This window comes from Zalophus californianus, chromosome 12, assembly GCF_009762305.2.
Source record: "Zalophus californianus isolate mZalCal1 chromosome 12, mZalCal1.pri.v2, whole genome shotgun sequence".
Lineage (NCBI taxonomy): Eukaryota > Metazoa > Chordata > Mammalia > Carnivora > Otariidae > Zalophus > Zalophus californianus.
In genome coordinates, this window is record NC_045606.1 from 57003469 (window position 1) to 57024012 (window position 20544).

The window sequence follows — 20544 nt, forward strand, 5'->3', positions numbered from 1 at the left end:
AATTAAAGAAAACCTTTCTCAACTTGTCCCCCGAGATCCCAAAACACATTTGTCTAAAAATCAAAGAATTCCCTTCCCCCTTAATTTTTAAATGGAGAAACATAATGAGATCGTTTCTATATCTCCTAAAAAAATCAGCATTCAAGTCTCATGTACCCATTTCTAGTAAATCTTTTTTTTTCTTTTTTTTCAAGATGTTATTTATCCATTTGACAGGGGAGGAGGGTGGAGAGCACAAGCAGGGGGAGCGGCAGACAGAGGGAGAGGGAGAAGCAGGCTCCCCGCGGAGCGGAGAACCTGAGACTGACCATGACCTGAGCTGAAGGCACACAATTAACTGACCCGAGCCACCCAGGCACCCCTCTAGTAAAATCTTATAAAACCAAGCTTATCCTAAAGAATATGCTACCCCCAGCTTTAACCCTTACTGTAGATCCTACTCATTGACAAATTTTGCTTAAAATAGGCAGAAGTAACCTGGGAAAGTAGACACATCTCAAGGATAAAATTTTATTTTATTTTTATTATTTGCGGGGGAGGGGGGAGCAGAAGGAGAGGGAAAGAGAATCTTAAACAGGCTCCATGCCAGCGCAGAGCCAGATATGGGGCTCAGTCTCACGACTCCGAGGTCATGACCTGAGCTGAAATCAAGAGTCGGATGCTTAACTGACTGAGCCACCCATGCACCCCTCAAGGATAAAATTTTAAATTCTGGGTGCTTAAAGTAAAAGTTTCTGAATGGATACCTTTTGCTAATAATTAAACAAGCCCATATTGAGTAGACATGGAACACCCTGGTTTGGAAGTCCTTATGATAGCTTTGCGCAGTGGCAGCATCGTAGCCAGTGAGGTTTATCCGAGGTGCGATTATCGCTAATTGGAAGTCCTTATGATAGAAAAGATGCTGAGAAAGACTTTAGCCTTATGGTGAAAGTAATTTTTCATATAAAATATTCGCAAAGCACCTGGGTGGCAGAGTCGGTTAAGCCTCCAACTCTTGGTTTCGGCTCAAGCCCTGATCTCGGAGTCGCGAGATTGATCCCCGAGTTGGGCTCCGCACTCAGCATGGAGTCTGCTGGAGATTTTCTCTCCCTCTCCCTCTGCTCCTCCCCACCTAAAATAAATAAATAAATAAATATTTTTAAAATTTTTTAAATTTAAAAAAGTAATAAAATATTTGGAATGTATAATCAGAAGTTCTATTATTCAGTGCCTGGCTGGCTCAGTCAGTGGAGCATGCAACTCTTGATCTCAGGGTTGTGAGTTCAAGTCCCACGTTCGGTGTAGGGATTACTTAAGAATAAAATCTTAAAAAAAAAAAACGTTCTATTACTTTCTTCCTGCTACGTCTTTTCCTCTCAAGACATCTGAATTTTACAATTGCATAAAAAATATAATTAATATTTGTTGAGATTTTTTTCCCCCTGAACAAATGGGGGTCCCAACTTCAATATACTCACATGGGCCTTGAGAAATGGCTTTCCCCATGTCGAAGCAGGTTAGTCCCGCTGGAACACTTTTCAGTAAGCACAACCCTCGTGAGGCAGGAAAACCTTCTCACCCAGAACCTCTGAAGGCCAAGTGCCAAAAACTCAAAATGTTGAGTTGACCCAGGCAAACCGTTCCTGTCAAGATTCGGATTCAGGTTTCTATGGTGACACCTTTTTACATGCTAATCACTAAGCCAAACTCGTGGATTCCTATTTCATGACTTAACAATACACATCTACATAAAAAGGAGCACATTAGGAGTAGACTTGACCTTAATGGAAATAAAGCCTCAAGAAGGTTCCAGTAACTATTCAGAAGATTTCAAAGTTCCACTTAAAATTTGAATTCAGTTCAACAAGTCAGCTTATATTGAAAAACACATTTTAAAATGAAAGGCCCCTCAGGAGTCTCAACCCAGACACAGCCCTGTGTTTTTCCAGCAGAATCTTGGCCTGAGCCTTTCATTACTTACCCGTCCTGTGAGTGGAAGAGAAAGTCATCCTTGGACATGGCATTGATCCAATGAGCCTATGCTAGGCATGTCTAGATTTCACTTTTTCACTGTGTATCATTGTCTTTTGTATTCAAGAGACATGCCGCATACTCCCTGTTCTAGTTCAGACAGTGCTAATAAGTGACCAGACTTTACTGCCATGTTGGATGACAGGGCCAGCTATGCTTGAGATATGTTCTTGCCCTAGAAATCACAATGAGAATGTGTCAATCAGCTGGTATTATGCCACCCATGTCACCTCCCCGTTTTTATTTTTACCTGTTAAGTGACAGGTGAATACCATCCATCTGTTTTGAATGCTACTCCCCTTATTGAAGCCTTTGGGGGAATTTAGAGCTGGAAAAAGGTGCTAGCGATAGAGAAGACTCTATGGTCATATGGTAGAGGTGATCACAATGTTAGGACAGGCCTAAAAGGACTGGTCACTGCAGACCCTCCAAGTCGATACTCTTGCGGGGGTGGGGGGGAATGGAAGGTCTTCTAGCTCTGTGGCTATTGTATAAAAGGAACAAGTTTCTCCACAGAAAACTCCCCTCGTAGGCTGAAGGAAAAGGGGAAGGCTGTGAGGTTGTAGTCCGGGTGGCCGAGCAGGCCTACTTAGAGTCCGGTTCTGTCACCTGTAACCAGGCGGCCTTCCACAAGTCACTGAAACCCTCAGACCTCAGTTTCTTCATTCGTCAAAATGGGAATTGCAAAATCCATCTTACAGGTATAATGGGGAAACTTTTCTGCAAATAGCCAACAGATATTATCTTAGTATACATTTTGATGAAATATATTTATAGAGAAGTTGCACAAACTATAAACTCAGTGAATTTTCACAAAGCAAACACACCCAGATCAAGAAACAACAGCCAAGGGGCGCCTGGGTGGCTCAGTCACTAAGTGTCTGCCTTCAGCTCAGGTTGTGATCCTAGGGTCCTGGGATCGAGCCCCACATCGGGCTCCCTGCTCCTCAGGAAGCCTGCTTCTCCCTCTCCCACTCCCCCTGCTTGTGTTCCCTCTCTCGCTGTGTCTCTCTCTGTCAAATAAATAAATAAAATCTTAAAAAAAAAAAAAAAGAAACAACAGCCAAAAGGCAGAAACATCAATGGACATCAATAGATGAATGGGTAAACAAAATAGGATATACAGACATAATGGAAAATTATTCAGCCATAAAAAGGATGAAGAACTGATACACACTAAAATGAGGAGGAACCTAGAAAACCTTGTATTAAGTGAAAAAAAAAAAAGACACAAAACATCACGTATCGTATGGTCCATTTTATTTGAAGTATTCGGAGCAGGGAAGTCTATAGAGACAGAAAGCATATTGTTGGTTGCCAGGGCTGGGGCAGGGGAGAATGAGGAGTGACTGCCCCCAGAGGCACGGGGTCTCCTTTGGGATGAAGAATATGTTTTGGAACTTGATGGAGGTGGTAGTTGCACAGTATTGTAAATCTACTAAATGCCACTGAAGTACATTTTTAAGTGGCTAATTTTATGTTGTGTGAATTTCACCTCAATAAAAGAGTGAGAAAAAAAAAACGACATAATCAGCACGTCACTCCCTCCCCAAAACAGCCACTACCTTGACATCTAACACCATAGATTAGCTTTTTTTTTTTAAAGATTTTATTTATTTGACAGAGACAGAGACAGCAAGAGCAGGAACACAAGCAGGGGGCGTGGGAGAGGGAGAAGCAGGCTTCCCGCTGAGCAGGGAGCCCGATGTGGGACTCGATCCCAGGACCCTGGGATCATGACCTGAGCCGAAGGCAGCCGCTTAACGACTGAGCCACCCAGGTGCCCTAGATTAGCTTTTTTTTTTTTAAGATTTTATTTATTTATTTGAGAGAGAGAGCACGCACATAAGCAGGGGGAGCAGCAGCAGGAGAGGGAGAAGCAGAATTCCCACCGGGCAGGGAACCCGATGCGGGGCTCGATCCCAGGACCCCGGGATCATGACCTGAGCCGAAGGCAGATGCTTAACTGACTAAGCCACCCAGGCGCCCCACCATAGATGAGCTTTGACTGATTTTGAAGTTTACATGAATGGGGTCATACAGGATGCACTCCTTAGGTCCAGCATTTTTCACTCAGTAGGAGATTTCTCTGAGAAATAGTCATGTTGCTGTGACAAGCAGGAGATTGTTCTTCCTCACTGTTGTGTAATGTTCCATTGTATGAATATATCATAGTTTTTAAAATCCGCTTAAGTCATACTCCCTTGCAGCCAGCTTCCTCCAGGGCCAATCCACGTGGCTTTTTTTTTTTTTAATAACAGCTTTATGAAGATATAATTCACATACCATACCATTCATCCATTTAAAGTGTGTGATTCAATGGCTTTAAGCATATTCACAGAGTTGTGCAACAATCATCCCGACTGTAGACTATTTTCATCACCCCAAAAAGAAAACTGTTCCCTATAAGCAGTCTCTGCCCAGCCACCTGCCCTCTAGACATCAGCAACCACAGTCTGCCTCTGTTTCGATAGAGTTGCCTTTTCTGGGCATTTCACCATGGATACTTACTGCAAAAAACATGGCAGGAACGTCCTACAACACAAAGGCCAATAGGGAACTTTGAACTTAAAATCTCTTATATTTATGTTTATGAAATACGATGATGTTCATGAAAGCCAGATATGGTTGAGATATGGTTGATTTCTAAACTCCATTAGCTCCCATTTAATATATCCCTACTAATATATCAAGAAGGATTAAAGGAAGGAAAGGGGTGACAGAGGAGGGAAGACAGGCAGTCGGTTCTGTCCTGACCTCCCCCATCTCTGGACTCCACTTGCAAAGAGAGGAAACTCTCTGAGAGGCGACTTGAAGAGAAGGCCAGGGTGACATGGTATCTTCCTATCTCCCTATAGATGGAAAATCTCCTCAGACTGCCATCTCAGTGCATGTGCCCACATCAGAATAAGCTTATGGTGCAGCATGTCTAGCCTGACACTTGCTTCCCCAGCTACCCTGTTACCCTGAAGCTTACCACAGTATCCAGAAGCTCTCAGATGTCCCCAAGGGAGGGGTGCAAGATGGAGCTAAGAGTCTGGCTAAGGAGCTTGGCATACATAGCCACCATGGTAGGGGTGAGGAGACTCTGTAGGTGAGGGGCAGAGAGAGACCTGAGGGCTATTTTAATGGAAATCATAGCCAAACTTTGGGGGGATCCATAACGCTCTTAAAAAAAGGCGAATTCTGCTCAGCAGAGAGAGCTACCATGTCCCAAATGAGGTGAGATTTAGGCAGTGGGTACCAGCAGGATGGGCAATGGGACTGGACCAACCAAACCTCACTAGATAGCAATCAGCACACACCCAGGAGTCAATGCTAGGCCAGGGCCCCTTTCCCCGTCCCATGCCAGGAGGCATCATAAGCGACATATCCCCCACTGAGCTGGCATCTAGGAGAGTTGTTGAGGTGAGGTGGAATTTGGCAAGTCTGGTCAGTTTATCAAGAGGTGCTGAGATTCATCAAAAAAAGGTTGTTTCACTTCTTGAATTGGACTAAGGTTGATTTAAATATAAAAGTTCTTGTATACTTGGTGGAGTGGGGGTAAAGAAGATCAAGTCAGCTCTAATGAAGTGAAGATACTGCACTTTCCGGCACACACTCATGTATGCGTGCGAGTGGGCTTGCAACCCTCATATAAAAGACGTCAGGAATTAAAATATTGACAACGCCTGACACAGAGGTACTCAATAAAAAATAGATATTACTACTGGTATCATTATTTTACCACCTTTATCATTGTTACCACTGCAATAACTCACATAACACAAAGCAATTCTATTCTCTTGGGCATTTTAGAAAAGCACCTCCCAGCACACTTCTTGAGAGTCTGTGCTTGCTGCCCATCAAGGAGCAATTAATGACAGTTGTGCTAACCATACAATCTGCCCTAGACCCCCACCTTCATTACCCTTCTTCCTCTGCCTTCCTTCACCCCATCTGTCTCACTTCTTAGCCCAAAGCATCTTGACCACTTTCTTCTGGGAAACATGGTCGTCTACAGCTAGATGACTTCCCTCAGTTAAAGAAAGAAACCAGAGGGCCCCCAAGAAGGGGAAGCTAGATGGTGGTGTTCTTTTCAAAAGTGTGTGTGTGTGTGTGTGTGTGTGTGTGTGTGTGTGTGAGAGAGAGAGAGAGAGAGAGAGAGAGAGAGAGATTGCTAAGGCTTCCCAAACATCAGCAAGTGAAGAAAAAATGATGATTAAGGTACTTTTAAGCACTGATGATAGCTGAAACCCAAAAAGTATTTGATCTTCCACAGCTAAATTGAGCTTAACATGCATATTTGCTTAAATAAATCATCACATACATACAACCTGGATTACCACACCTCCGCCCCTCTTCAGTTACTGAGTATCATGAATTTGTAATCAAACTCCTTCTCTTTTGCCTGAACTTTGAAGGCCACCACATTTCTATTCCCCACCCTACCTCACCACCAACTTTTGCTGGGATATAATACCATTCACCTTGGCAGATCCAAAATCTTATCTATATTTACAAGCCTCTTAAAGACATTCACTCTTCCTATGCCTCGGGCTGCCATATGCTGAGGATTTTCCAGTATAACCCAAATGTTGAATCTTCCTTCCGTCATTCCTGTAAACTCACTCATATTTTCACACTATGTGCTCCAATTTTTATGTTCTGAAAAGATGGTCTGTATTTCTATTCCCATTCTAAAAGAGGCCAGCGCAAGTTTCCCACACCCTGCAAAGAAAAGGGGAATGTTTAGGGACGAATTTCCAGAACCTCACCACAGTCCCCCACTACTCCCTAGGATGGATGTTAAAGAGACCACTCTCTGTGAACCCAGCTGGTCCTAAAGTCAAAGCAAGAGGCGAGAGCACTTGGTTTTCTGAGCTGTTACACTCGGGTAACATGAGCTACCTGGTGCTTCCGGGTTACCCGCAGACAGAGCCAGACTCACTGGTGGCCCCTCTGTAAGCAGAGGGATATTGCTCCACCTCACTTTACTTCTCCATCAAATGGGGCCAACGAGGGTGTTATGAGACATAATTGCTGTTTATAGAGAACCTCAGCATCTTAGATGAAAGGTGTCAGAGCTGGGCAAAGCTTGTCCAAGACAAGCTACGCTTTGATTAGTGGAGTCCAAGGAAGAAAAATATACCCCATGTCATCTGAGAATTATCCTGCCTGCTGGGAGAAGCAAGGTTTCACTTTTCAGAAGACTTATGGGGACTTTTTGTTCTCGTTTAAATAGTGTTTAGAATCCTTGAATTTCACATTAGATGTGAGGTTAGAGGAAGTCCTCAAACACAAAGGGAAATACAACTTTTAGAACCATAGATAGGGTGTTCAAATCATGCCTTCCACATAGCCACACACTGAGTCCGTGGCCCAATAAGTTACTTTGTTTGCTCAAATCTGTCCTAATGTCCATGAGACAGGCTCCAGGAACGAGGTTAGCATAAAAATTTCAGACCACCGAAAGATGAAAAGTCACATAAAATTACATGATATGGTTATTTTGGCTTACAAGAAATGTTCACACTCCATGGAGAGTAATTTAGAAAGCCACGCAGGTATTCCCTAAAGCTAAAGTCAACTTGCAAACAACAGCAAACTGAGACATGGTTCAAATTATTTGTATTATTCGAGTCTAGAGAGAAAGAGAGAAACTCTAATGTGACAGATTTTTAAACAAACGCATGAAACGTACACATGCCCCTGAATGCAAACTTGAGGAGACTCAGCCTCTCATTCTAACAACAATGGCACTCCTCAAAGCATCTGAAAATTCCTCTTTAGAAACTTTATACAGAGCCTCTTCTTTTTTAAGTCTGTTATAGCGGCAAGTCTTCATATTTGGAGGGTACATTTGATTCTTTTAGACGTAAACAGGCATCAGGAACAGGTGGGCGAGTGAGTATTCTACATTATGAACCAAAAGGAGAATGGGATTATGATGTAATCCCAATTAATTTTCTCACATAGCGGCTACACTGGCCCCAAGTGCAAATCTGAAGAAGCAGTTCCAGAAGCAGTTTTCAAGGGTTGATGTGGTAGATCTACTCACTCCCAGACAGGGGACAAAACCACCACAGAGAGCACGTCACAACTGTCATTATACTGAACACTTGGGTGTTAGGATTTGTCATTTACAAGGTGCTTCAGCGTAATAGACCCACCTGTGCCCGTCACCACTGCCCCATCCCAAGTCCGAGGACAGACCCATGATGTGTATAGTCTCAAAAAACATCTACAAAGTACAACATTGAGACCTTTTTCTCATCATGTTCTACAACTAACAAGATATATTTTTAAATAGTCAATAATGAAAATGTACCAGTGATCCTCAATTTTGCTAGCAGTCACGTGAATCTCTCCAAATCCGTGAGGGTCTCAAAATAAAGTTTGAGATTTAGAGGCAAAGGTGCCAACTCAGCATCAGGGACAGGAATTTTCAACTGGATTTTCAACTAGGTGACCAGCGAAACTTCTTCATCCTATACAAAGGCTGAACCAACACAACCAAGGGGAAAAACAGGAAGTGAAAAGAGCACAAGAAATGTAAAATCCTAATTCCAAATTAAGTATCTTTGTTATTATCCTTACAGTCGGTATTTCTTAATATTTCTTACCTCCAATCCTTTTCACCCAGACATAATCATTGCATCAGAATAACCAGTCAGACACCCATAAGCAGCCAGAAGAATTTCGAGGCCACCAAATACTTCCCTGGATCAATTTTGGAAAATATTGGAGGTGAGGGTTTATGTAGTGTTTTCTGGTGGTACCAGGTGGAGTGGCGCACGTGGGAAAGGCTATGTCATTGGGTGAGGGTTGTCCTGCAGAGACAAGTCACTCCTCGGTGGTTGTCAAAATACATACCAAAGATCAAAATAGTAGCTCCCTTTGTGCCCATAGCTGCTTGCACGTGGAGTTTAAATGGCACTTACTCAGTCCTCATGAGTGGTAGGATATAAACATTTCATAGGGTGACTAACTGTCCCAGTTCGCCCGAAATTGTCCCACTTTTAGCACTGGAAGTCCCACATCCCAAGAAACCCCTCAGTTCCAGGCAAACTAGAGCAAAGCATTGATCACAGGAAGAAGGTGCCCAACTGAGGGTCTAAGATATGTTATAGCTGCCCGTGAGGAGTGGAAGTCAGCTCTCCTGACATCGTCCATTAGGGCGTTTTGTCCATTTTGGCTGGTGCTCACCTCCAAGAACTAACTTTCCCTAGCAAGAGAGTATGAAGGCAAGATCTGGGCCCCAACTTCGGCGCAATACGTGGGCCACACCAGACTACCTCCCTGGACCTCAGAGCCATCCTGGGTAAGTAAGGGGCTTATGCGTCAGTGTTTTCAAACCCCAGACAATAGCTTGACTTTCATGGGTCATGAAATTAATTTACTGAATTACAAAGCATTTGTAATTAATGAGATAAAATAGAACAAAACAAGTGGAAAACACTAGAGGACATTACACACGGTAAGGAAGTAGTGTTTGTAAAGCATGTTTCAAGGACATAGACATGTCTGCATGTACTGGGCTGCAGTGTCAAACTCCCTGCTTAGTGCGGGTTGCCGTCAAACATTTAAAGCCAACAGATTAGATAATCTCCAAGTTTCCTGCTGGCTCTAGAATTTTACAGTCCTACAGAAATCATTTTTATAAATGTTTTTTTCTCTTTTATTATTGTAAAAGATCTTAGAATAAAAATTATTGTTGCCTCATTTACAGCACCCAGCACAGGGCCTTACAGTTAATTTACTCTCAATAAATGTTTCTTATATTCCAACACACCCACAAGAACACCCTCCAACATGATCATTGGTGCCGTCTTCCAGCTCCAGCAAAAGCAGAAGTCCCAGGGCTGGGTGGCTGCCCAGTCAGTGGGGAAATGGCCTCTTGAATTTCGTTGCCTTTCGGCTTGAGAGAGAACTCAGAAAACCCAGTAAACACCACAACCAGGTGGGCAGCAGTCTCTGCAGATACAAACTTTGACAAGGTGAGATGCTGGCTTTGGGAACAATCTGGTTCAATTGCTGGAGAGATGAACACTCTAGCAAGGGAAATGCAGAAGAGAGAAAAAAGGGAACAGACACATCCTAGGACTGACAAACAGATCCATACCAACTACACATCAGCAATGACTTCTAGGAGCATAAAACAGGACAGGTACTGCGGGCAGATTGCTAAGGAAAAGAACAAGAAGTATACTTTTATGAATTGCCACTTTTCAATAGCAGGATAAAGAAAACATGAAAGTTGGCATTTTTTACATCAGGGATCACAGTTAGGGAACACGTTTGTTTCTCAAAGCACCCCGCATCAAATGAAGTTGTATGGGACTTTCCATACAACCAGGTCCTCAAGTAAAAATTTCAGCATCCTGGGGCACCTGGGTGGCTCAGTCAGCTAAGATACCAATTCTTGGTTTGGGCTCAGGTCATGATCTCAGGGTCATGGGATCAAGCCCCCTTTTGGGCTCCAGGCTCAGCAGGGAGTCTGCTTGAGATTGTCTCCCTCTGCCTCTGACCCTCCCCACCCCGGCACTCTCTCTCTTTCTCTAAATACATAATAAATAAAATACATAATAAATAATATAAATACATAAATAAAATACATAAATAAATCTTTTTAAAAAATAGCATCCTGAAAGAAAAATGTCATCTCCTTTTATTTTTTTTTAAAGATTTTCATTTATTTATTTATGAGAGACAGAAAGAGAAAGACAGAGGGAGAAGCAGGCTCCGAAGGAGCAGGGAGGCCGACACGGGACTCGATCGGAGGAGTCTGGGATCATGACCTGAAGTGAAAACAGACACTTAACCCTCTGAGCCATCCAGGCGTCCAACCTCACTTTCTTTTAAATCTCTGTGGTTACTCTGACATTAGTTACAAAGAGGGAAATGCAGAAGGTCCAGTCTTTTTTAAAAATTAGGAAGTGCTATTTCTTTTCCAAAATATAAGAACAGAGCAGAAATAAAAACTTAACACGTTACACTGAAGCCTCAACACCAAGCTACCTCAGAAGCAGGGTTGGGTCAAGGGATGGGTTCATCCCCCAGTGAGGGCGCCTGAGACCCTGCGGCCCCGTGGCACCCTCTGAGGGAAGTGGATCCGAGTTAGACAAACAACGTTTCGGGGAGTGAGCTGACAGGGGTTGCGGGTTGTCGGCCGGGTGGGGAAGGAGGTGGAGTGCAGACGCCGTAGGCATGCACGGGTTCCGGAAGCAGGCACGTGGACTGCGCTAGTCCGGACTTGCGGCCCTGACCAGACGAGGGTCACAGAAAGGACAGGCAGGCTTGCAATCGCAGGAGGAGAGGGTTAGCAGAGCTTTCTTTCCTGCTGCCAGTACTTTTTACTCATTCCTTAAAAGTAGGTATAAATGAAGCAACTTCACAGTTATAATCCCCCCAAGCTACACACTGAGCCCCGAGGTTCTTCATGGCCTCTCAGCTCTCCTCACTAGACTCCAAACCCCCCAATTCCCAGGAGAGGCACTGGCTCCTCGCTCCCAGTGACGGCCACCCGCGGGCCTGTGTCCCGAGGGCTGGACTGTTCGTCTCGGGGGCCACTCATCCCCTCCGCAGCTGATGGAGGGGAGAAGGGAGGCCCACGAGGCCAGCCGGGCTCCTTGGACGGCCAGGCCCGGGGCAGGCGCGTGCCCCAGAGCCCGGCGAGCCCGGCCGCCGCCGCAAGCCCGAGCCTGGATGAGCAGAGAGCCGAGCACCAGCCCGGGGCCTGGCGCAGGAGGACCACGCAGCTCCCCACGGCGTAAAACCGGGCCACGGGAGCGAGGCTTCCTTACAGGGCGAACACCGCCGTGGCTGAATGTGGGGCGCCGTGAGGAGAGACTGGGGACGGTTGAGCGGTTGCCTCTCTTGCAGAGACCCAGCCCCGGACCCTGCACGTGGCAGGAAATCAAAAGATCATCTTGCCGCTTCCTCAACGAACCCAGCGGCTTCCTTAGCTAACCCCGGATCGGCTTCGCCTTCCAGGAGAAAGCGCATCAGTGTGTAAGCCCGCGGGGCAGGCCTCCTGCGTCAGAAATCACACGGGGAGCTGGTGGCAAAGGCAGATACCGGGCTCCAGAAGAGCCACAAAAATTCCTGCGCTCTAGGGGTTGATCCCCCAGGAATCTGTACCTCCCGGTGGGCTACACCGTCATCCATGTGGGCCATCTCGTTCTCCTGGGGAAACCGTGGTGTGTCGGGTTCTGTTTGCCCAGAGCTTCGGCTTAAGGTGAATCTTTCTCCATGGAGCCACTAACAGTATTCCTACCACTGCGGCTGGTGGGGTTCACTGAGATGTGGCCCACGGGTGGGGGCTCTCTCCACCCTCCTGCACCCGGCCCGGGTTTTCCCAGACTGCTCTGTTCATGGGCACCAGCTCCAGGGCCGGTGGTTCCAGTTTCTGCGGCAATCCCAACGGCTGGATCTCGGCCCCACCCTCAACCCAGTTGGCTGATAATTAGGTCATCCTTTCCAGACCTGACACCCGGGGACCAACCAACCCTGCTCCTAAATGTTCCCCAAAGGTATGAGGAGCCAGAACGCCAAAGGCGAGCCCGGCCAGCCCACAGACCTCCAAGGACCAGCATCTTCCCTGCCCTGGCCCTCTCTCCCCAGAGCACCCAGGCAATGCTATTGCCTTCATTTCCCTTGCTAGTTTCTGGTCTTCCGCAGACGCAAATATCTGTGGAGCACCCACTGTACCCCAGGCCCTGAGTTAGCAAAGCGAGAGAGTCCTCAGACTCACAGGGGTCTTCAGTTCTCCAAAAGAGTGTTAGTTGTTCTTGTCCCTTAATTTCATGTTTTCATTTTGATGATAATCTTTTTTAAAAATCCGGAAGTCTGCCCTATTATCTAGAGTTTATATTTATATTTATAAATGCATTCTCACAAAGTGAGAGCCAAGTGATACGTTACGATGAACAATGGAGGGTCCAAAATCATAGGAACAATCTAAGTAGTTAGAATGCCAAGCATTCTGGAACCCAAACTCAAGGGAACCTTGTCATAATCAGGACCATATTCTCATTCTCTTCATAGAGCCTATTTTGCACCTACTGGCTTGTAAAAGTTCATTTATGGAGAATGTAGCAGTAAGTGAGCAATAAAGAACTTTTCTGTCTGTCATTCTAGCAATAATGCGACAAGACACTCAATCCAGATTTCCAGGATGTGGCAATGCTAATCTTACTTTTGAATGAAACAGACAGTTCCATAGAGTTATCAAGTGGCATTTCATTAAAATCTTTACTTCAGGAATGCTCAAGGGCAGAGTTTTAAATAACTATGAGGTCTGATTATTCTGAACTAGCAAAATAGGGCCAGAGTAACAGGCAATCTCCGCATTAGCGCTGAACCCAAAGGCCAAAATAAATCCAGACCTAGATCTGGAACCACCATGTTAAACCCAACATGACCTGTTAGTTTCAGAACAAAAGCCTCATCTGGCACATTAAAGTAATGTGGCTTACTTGAATACGATTGGTTTTGCAGATGTGTGTGTGTTTCCTTCATATATTGGCTTTGTTTTTATGATAATGTAATAGCTTAGTACTTATTGAGAGCTTATTACATGCCAGGAACTATACTAAGCACTTTACGTAGATTAGCTCGTTAAATCCTCACAACTCTGGCAAATAGGTACTGTGACCTGCACTTTGCCCGAAGTGAACTGAAGCACAGAGAGAACTTGCCTAAGCTTCCATACCGCGTGAGTGGCAGCCCTAGGATTTGAACCCAGGCAGGATGGCCTCCAGAACCTGTGTTCCTAACCACAGCACTATACTGTTTTATACTTATATCGTTTTATATATATATATATACACACACACACCTATATATAGGGACTGGCATGGCATGAAACATACATATCCCATATAAAGATGAAAATATGGAATGATATAAATACTATGTGCCAAAATGTGTATAGCTTTGTATTTTTACATACTTAAGTAGCTACAATAAAAATCATTTAATCCAATATTTGGCTTGTAAGAATTTCTTTTTTTACTGAGGTATAATTGACATGTGACATTATATTGGTTTTATTTATTTTTTTTAAAGATTTATTTATTTATTTATTTGACAGAGAGACACAGCGAGAGAGGGAACACAAGCAGAGGGAGTGGGAGAGGGAGAAGCAGGCTTCCCGCCGAGCAGGGAGCCCGATGCGGGGCTCGATCCCAGGACCCTGGGATCATGACCTGAGCCGAAGGCAGACGCTTAACAACTGAGCCACCCAGGCGCCCCCATTATATTGGTTTTAGATGTACAACTTAATGATTCTATATTTGTATATACTGTGAAATAATCACCACAATAGGCCTAGTTAACATAGAATTTCTTTCCTGATTGAACAAACATGCAAACTACACAGTCTGTAGTCTATTCAAGTGAAAGAAATGCAGGTTTAGTGGTTTCTGCTCAGGACAACTGGTACCCAGGCTGAATCCCAGGGGTGATGTGCAGGAGGAAAGGGTTTGACGTCCAGCTCAGTTCTGCAAGCCCTCCTGTTCCTCACATCTCCCTCTCCTCATTCCTCAGCGCACCCTCTTCACCAGGGAAGTCCTGCTGTGTATAGACCCCTGAGCTCATCTCTACTCACCCAGCTCCTGAACATTCCCAGCACCAAGGCTACCGTGAAAGGTTCTGCTGTTAGGTTAGATCTGGTATGAACAGAAGCCTGAGTCTCAGCAGACTCAGTGGTCTTTGAACCCGATGTATTGTTCAGCCCTCCCCTCCCACACCTGCACACGCCCCCATCTGCAGGGCAGGTAAGTTCCAACCCCCACCTCCCATAGCTGGCACCTGACTGTGGGGTCTCTATCAGGATCAGCTTCCTCACCGACCTCCCTGCCCAGTCTCATGGTTCTGCAGTCCAGATGCTTCTCCTTGGGCTCAGTTGAAGCCTCGATAGCATATTTGACTGCACTGCTGAAGTCTGCAGCTCTCCAGGCCAGAATTACAAAAGTGAATTACACTATTAAAACTGCATTTCAAGGGAGCCAGGAAAATACAAGCAATAAATGCTTCTCTTCTGCTGGAGGGCCCACGAATTACCACCCTCCCTCTTTGTAATCATGGAAGATATGAAGCATAATTACAAGTTAATGAAACATTTTTGCATGTGATGTGGGAATTATGAAATTATAGGGCTGAGAGCATATTTGGAGTTAGATTGTTCAGTTGCGCGTCACATCACTTGTTTACTAATGCAAGCACTTTTGCTAGCAGCGATGATTTCAACCTTAACGATTAAACCTCGGTGATCTTAGTGCTCTGGGGTAGAGTCCTGTCCACTGTCCAGTCTCAACTTCTTGAGTGATGAAATGTGGTCACAGTAGCAGCCAAATACCTTCCTGGTCCCTGGGTCACAGTTGAGGCATTGTGTTCTTTTTTTAAGATTTTATTTATTCATTTATGCATTTATTTATTGCAAGTGGAGGGGAGGAGCAGAGGGAGAGGCAGAGAGAGAATCTCCAGGAGACTCCACAGTGAGTATGGAGCCTGATGCCAGGCTCGATCTCATAACCCTGAGATCAGGAACTGAGCGGAAATCAAGAGTTGGACATTTAACCAACTGAGCCACCCAGACACCCCTAAAGCATTGTGTTCTTGAAGTCAGCTGTCCCTGTGATGGTCTGCTAGTGAGTGGTCTACCTTCCTGCTGTTGGCAAAAGATGCAACTCCCCTGGCAGACCAGTTTGGAAGTGTGTTCCAGAAACTGTTCGGGCAGCCTGAAGCCTGTTTCTCTAGCCTTTCATTGTTATGTTCCTAATTCCAGGCATCAAATTCCTTTTCTGCTTTAAACACTCAGAGTGGTTCTTGTTTCCTGACAAGAGCTCGGTCTGATATACTTGCTGATATTGATTCATGTAATGCCAACAACAACCCTATTGTGGGAAGCACTATTATGCCCTATTTACAATCTGAGGAAACTGAGACATAAGGAGGTTAATTAACTTGCCCAAGGTCCTATTAGGGAGTGGCAGAGCCAGGTTTCTGACTCAAACAATCTAGCCCACAGCCCATACTCCAAAGGCTATGCTGTCTCCTCAGTAGGCTACATTAAGGGCCAGGAAGTAATGGTGCCTCACAGGACTTGAATTATTTTTGTGACTTGATGTTGTTCCATTGGTGACTCAAATTCCCAGAAGAGGCCATCTGGCCCAGTTTGGGTCTCAGGTCTCCCCTCAACCCCTCATTGACAGTTCCATCACTTGTGCAGTGAAATATGGTTGTTCCACCAAGAGAGAGTCTGTTTCCCAAGGACAGGAAAAGAGATGCTGGTCAGACCAAAACAACAGATGCCCAAAACTGATCTGAATCTGGCTATTGCTCAAAAGTACCATGGATAAAAAGAGACCAAAAAAATGCCCAGATGTTAGGTGGAAACTTGGCCGTTGCCCAGTGTGAATAATCCCACATGGATCTTGAGGACGACTCATGAAATGTGAAGACTTTTGTAAATCACATAGGCATTGCCTCAAGGCTGCCATGGAGCAAAGTCAGATATTCTGGAAGGAAAGATGGAAGGCAGATGACTCTGAGGGGTGTGATGACCGGGCGCTGGCGTCAGCCCACCTCACACGCATACGCACCCCACAGAGGACTGCCGGGGGGCTCTGGTTGAAGCTCCGCAGAGCTTGCGGTGGCCCTTCACACACTATCACGGTAACTAACTAGACAATGTCCTCGCGCTACAACTGGGCAGGCCTTCACGTGCCCTGAAACATCCTGGTCCAAATGAGAAACCTGATGCCCAGATTCCCCACTCGGAATGAATTTCTGAGCACTTGGTGCGTTCCTCCATTACCCGGAGATTTGTCATTTGATTTCAGAGATATGTGTCACGGTGCACCTGAGTGGTTCCAACACCTCTGCTTTCATATTTTTGAGTTTTTGTTAAAAGATTTTTTTCCCCAGAACTTTAAAAATAAAAAGCCCCTCTTTCTTCCTCTCTTTGTCTCTTCCCCTGCCTCCTTCCCTCCCTCCTCTCTGTCTCTTATATATATAATACTATCTCAGGTAAATTCCTAACTGGCTTATTTTATAATCCCTTGCTCCTAAGACCAAAAGGAAAACTCGGATTTTTAAACCCCAAGACAGGTGCTCTTTGCTGCCTTTCGTAAGATTTCCCCTTGCCCATCATACCCTGGGATTTCCCCACTGAGAGCTTTCCATTGCTCTTCCCTGCTTTCTGCCAAATGTTGATTATGGGGCTGAGAGTTGGTTACAAAAACATATCCCCAAATATCACATTTTCCCAAAGCTCTGCCCTTTTCCCAGCCCAAACTTTATATTTTTGCTTTTCCCTTCAAGGTAAGTAATCTCCCAGCTACAAATTCCTCAGCCTCAGTGATAGAGACTTCCCTCCCACTCTGGTCATTTCCTAAACTGACCAGAGTAAGAGGGTCTCGGGCATCATTTTCTGAAGCCCGTCTTTCCCACTGATCCAGACTAAAGGACACAGCGTAGAAAGGGGACGAGGATTTGCTCTAGTTGAGGCCAGCCTCCTGCAGCAGTCAGCAAAGCAGCACCTTGTCCCCAGCCGAAAGGATGCTAACGCTTTCTCTTACCTGTGTGGACAAAGTCATCATACCCACGGAAAGAAGCAGAACTATATTAATTCTTGCGCATTCTTTCTTCTTTTAGAATAGGAAGAATGAATTTCAGAAAGGTTGGGTTTTGCCTGATATGCCTGATATCCAATGAGCAGAAATCAGTGCTGTTTACCATATTAGCTGAGAGAGATAATGTGTAGGGGAATGAAAGGAAGCAAACATTGTCCCTGAAAATGGTGAACAACTAGGTCACCAAGAGTCAAGAGCTTCCCAGAGTCAAGGCTCTTTGAACATCCCAGGGGAATTTTCTAAAGCTTTGCCTAAGTTGCTGAACAACCAACTCCCTGTAGCAAATAATTTACATCACCCAAGAGGACAGTAGGGACCTGCATCAAGACATGGCGAGACAGCTGACTTGCAAATGACGAATGAGCAGCACAGTCACACTGATAGAAGCTGTAAGGATGGTGGCAGCCCCTTGTTAGGTAGCTCCAAAGCCGAGCACGCCCTTCCTGGGATTTCATACTCAGAGCTGCCCCCAGCTTTGCTATGGCAGAAGCTCGATTATTTTGCTTGAAAGTGCCAGTAAGAAGTCTTCCCTGAATTGAGATGCTCTCTTGAGTTTCTTAATTATGCGTGACCTTGAGCCTGGGCACTTCCCTTCTCCAGATCAGACATTAAAAGGAAACGAGAAAATATATTTCCTCTTTTCATATCAGGATCCCCCAAACAATTTTTTCTACCACTTCTTTTTTATTTGTTAATGAAATACACTGAGGTAATGCTAATGTTAAGAAGATATTTGGAGGGACGCCTGGGTGGCTCAGTCGGTTAAGCGTCTGCCTTGGGCTCAGGTCATGATCCCAGGGTCCTGGGATGGAGAGCTCCTCATTGGGTCCCTGCTCAGCGGGGAGTCTGTTCTCCCCCTGCCCACCCCCCCCCCCCCGCACGCGCGCACTCCTGCGCTCTCTCGCTCTCTCTCAGATAAATAAATAAAATCTTAAAAAAAAAAAAAGAATGGAGTTTTAAACTCTATTTGGAGAATATTTACTATAAAAGCTCTTCATGACTCCCCCAGAGGTAAGCGTGAGGCCAACTCAGCTGGATTAAATTCCCACTGCAGAGGAGTATAGGGGCATCCAGAAAATTCCAGAAGATGGAGCTTTATCATAAAATTGGGACTAGGATGAGAGGAGTAAGGTATCTATATCAAGTGCAAAAACAAAACAACAAAAACCTCTGTATGACAAATGTGGCTCATAATTAGTTTTTTAATATTGCTTGTCTTTCACCTTTTAGCATTTAAACCTTTAACATGGACAAAATTTTTTCTTTTAACCATTACTTTTGTGTTATTCTTTTTTTCACTGAAAAAGGAATAAATGTATGTGGTTTTTTAAAAAATCCAAAATAGAGCAGAGTTATCTCAGATCCCCAGACAGCTATCCTTCATCAAGAAGTAAACATTAGTAATAGTTTCTTCTGTGTCCTTGTAGAATTTTTCTTTGTATATACATGCATATTTACATGTGCATATCCCTTTGTATTGTTTACACAAATGAGGACACACACTATATTGCATTTGCTAGTTTTACTTGACCTTGGATCTCAGATTGATGTATCTTGGCATATAAAATCTACTTCGTTATTTTTTAAAGAGGTGAATAGCTTCCCACTATATAAAAGTGCTATAATTTATTTAACCATTTCCCTGTCGAGAAACATTTTCATAGTTTCTAGATTTTTGTTTTTGTTTTCTATTACAAATAATGTTGCAACCATAATAATTTTTGATAGATTCAGGGCAACCAGAAATCTTTGATTTCCTGGGCAATCTTAATTTAACATAATAAATTATTTTCATATAAAATAAAATAATTTATATAGATTCCAGAAAGTTGTTTGATAAAATTTAACATTTTATTTCAGAGTTATTTTTTTAATTCTCAGAAAAGAAAAAAATTATTTTTGTATTTATTAAGGAGATAATAGAGTCAAGAAAAAGACAAAGATGCCCACTCTCCCCACTGTTCTTTAGCGTTACTCTAGAATTACAAGCCAGTACAAAAGGAAAATAGAATTAAAATTGGAAATACAGAGGTAAAATTTTCCTTATCTGCAATGATGTATTTTATAACAGGAAAAACACACAGAAAATCAACAGAAAAACTATTAGAAGCAATAAGAACATTCAGTAAGATGACTCTCATACACTCTTGGTGTCTGATAAACTGGGTCAACCCCTGGGGTGGGGAGGAGGCATTGGGGGTGGGATTTGTACCATCTATCAAAACTAAGAGTGCACATAGTCAATGAACCTGTTAATTTCACTTCCTGAAATGCACCCTTCAAATACACTATCCCCGTGGACTGAGAGACTCATGGCACAGGTATGTGTAGGGACATGGACATTTCATTAGAGCATTTTTTACAATAGCAAAATTGTAAGATTTTGGCCAGAAACAACTTGCTTTTCAAGAAGGTGCCTGAACATGTATGAGGTGGTATATGATATAAGCATAAAATATTTGCAAAGAATAGCAAACAAATCAGTCTCAGTGAATATCTCTAAGGAACAAAACCTAGAAAGAATAAGAAGGAGCTTTATTTTTCATCACATGCCCTTTGTACCGTTGGAATTTGCCCTGTGCCCCCAAAATGCACACCTTTAAATGATTTACTTTTTGTACTATTTGTAAGGCTTTTCTAGTAGATACATTTATTTTCCTGAAATCCTTGATCAAAACCAGAGATGGATTCCCAGGTCAAATAGATGGACGGCCTTGGTTCAGTTAAGAAAATCTATTCATTGACATGAGGGGGAGGGAAACACACTTTAGTTTTTTAGTGTTTTGTTGTCATTGTTGGAGTTGCACTTGTTATGTTTTAATTTTTTTATGGGTATATAACTGAGGGTTTTAGTCTTGATAGCTTTGAAATGGTAAGACTGTATCTCAACTCATCAAGTGACTTGACAGGT

The 20544-nt window shown here is 44.0% G+C and overlaps 1 pseudogene; it reads left to right on the forward strand.

The window, feature by feature from the left end:
- Positions 1–816: 816 nt before the first annotated feature.
- Positions 817–973, forward strand: LOC113912128 (annotated as a pseudogene).
- Positions 974–20544: the final 19571 nt, after the last annotated feature.